The sequence below is a fragment of the Miscanthus floridulus genome, chromosome 19, assembly GCF_019320115.1.
Source record: "Miscanthus floridulus cultivar M001 chromosome 19, ASM1932011v1, whole genome shotgun sequence".
NCBI lineage: Eukaryota > Viridiplantae > Streptophyta > Magnoliopsida > Poales > Poaceae > Miscanthus > Miscanthus floridulus.
This window is the reverse complement of record NC_089598.1, coordinates 105,065,224-105,067,437: the sequence shown is the minus strand read 5'-3', so window position 1 is coordinate 105,067,437 and position 2,214 is coordinate 105,065,224.

Sequence of the window (2,214 nt, the reverse complement as noted above, 5' to 3'; positions counted from 1 at the left end):
AAAGAAATACTTGTGGAATTGTTTTTCTAGATCAACCCAAGTAATAATAGAATTTGGTGGCAATGAAATGAACCATGTAAATGCTGATCCAGACAAAGATGATGAAAATAATCGAACTCTTAATTCATCTCTGTTAGCTGCCTCTCCACATTGAATAATGAAGCGATTGACATGTTCCATTGTCGATGTATCATCTTGCCCAGAGAATTTAGTGAAATCCGGTACCTTGTACCGATTTGGGAGAGGAATTAAATCGTATGCAGGAGGGTATGGGGTCCGATAAGAATAAGTATTGACCTTGGGCTTTATCCCAAACTGATCCTTCATAATCTCTGCTATCTTATCGGCCCAAAAAGCATCAGCCTCCTGCTGACGAACTGGTTGAATTTCTACAGGAGGTGCCTGCTGACATCCTTCCACATATCTTTGTGGCCCACGATCTCCAGCAATCGGCATATTTGCCGCTACTTGTGGTCCATTAACCTGTTGGAAAGGATTCATCGGCTGGGCTGCCGATGCTTGATTCTGGAAACCAGCTTGCATATGACCTTGTTGAATCCCTGCAACCTGCTGATTTCGCTGAACTGTATGTTGAACAGGTAACTGTCCTGACCAATCATTATTAGAACTCATCGGCACAAAACTTACCGATGGCTGGTAATTTGCTGATATTGTTGGATAATTATAACTGGTTTGAGGCATGAACTGAACCCCAGTTTGACTCATAGCAGGGGCTTTCTGCTGCATCGGCAGTACGCTCGCCGATGGACTTGAATTGAATGTTTGAATCATAGGCATCTGGAAACCTCCTGGAGTTGGTTGTACAGAAGTAGTTGCGGCATATTGAGGCACTTGAGCCATCGGCGAAACGGCCGATGATATAGGCGCTCTTGCTGCTGCATCAAATACTTGAGGTAATCTAGGATTGAAAGCAGATGACTCTGGAGGCATGCCATATCCCCACCAATTAGTAGGAATCTGGTTATTCTGAGACACAGGACCTGACATAGCTGATGCCGATAGATCTGTATTAAGTTGAACTCGCCCTCCTGGTAACACCTGATCTGATTGTATCGGTGTAGATTGTATATTAGGTGAACTTGCCAATACTGGAGGGGAAGTAACTTCTGTACCCACAACGGCCGAAGGAGCCGATGGAGTTTTGACAGATGCCGGCTCTGGTTGATGATAGGCAGGCCCAACGTAATGTGGTGCCGCTTGTCCTTCTTTGAGAGTTCGAACCACAGCATTATGAACAGTATTGGACAGCACATTGGAATGATTAATCAAAGCATGATTTACTGCAGAATTAACCATCTCTTGAAGTTTACCAGGATTGGAGTCAAAGGTAACCTGCCGAGGCAACGGCAAATCTTGCTTCTGGATGACTTGTCCACTCTTGTTCAAGCTAAACGATCTCAGACAAAGCTGCTTGTATTCTTCTACAGCCTTTTCCATAGCCTGCCTCTGTTCTTCCTTGAGATCTTCTTCTGATACTGCGATAATGTTCCCTGGATCGATCTCGGAGTTGAACATATTGGTTGAAGTGTCCCACCGGGCGTGCCAAAAGATGTGTTGATGCAAAAGTGATCTGCAAACACAAAGGGCTAATACCCGAATCGATATCCAAAGCGTGCCAGTCGATTTGACCTGCTAATCGACAAGGATGAAGAAACGAACACTTTGGTCCTGACAACAGCGATACGCCCGGAAGTCACGGCCAAGAGGTGCTCACGCGGAACTCGAGAATCAGCCGAAGATCGCACTGAAGCGATGCAGCTCGCCGAATCAATGAGAACTCGTAAAAAGAAAAATATGCAAATTGACGAAGTCGCCGAAAAGTAGATGTAAATAGGAGTAAAAGTTGGTTTTGATATTGATTGATGTTATCTATTACATTGCCCTTTACTCCATATTTATACCCTGATCTAAAGAGACACAACCAAACACAACTAGGACACCAATCCCGTATCTAAGGAAACACGTGACTCTTACACGAATCATAACCTAACAAATACAGAAAAGGAAACCAACTCCTATCTATTTCCCTGTCCGCCTTAATTACGATGGAAATCTCACTGTCCTCCTTCCCATCGGCATACTCCCTATTCATCGGCAGCAGGCTTCAAGTCTTCCTTCATCGGCATCCTCCCTGCTTCTCGGCAGTAGTCTTCAAGGTCTTCCTTCATCGGCATACTCCCTGCTTATCGGCAG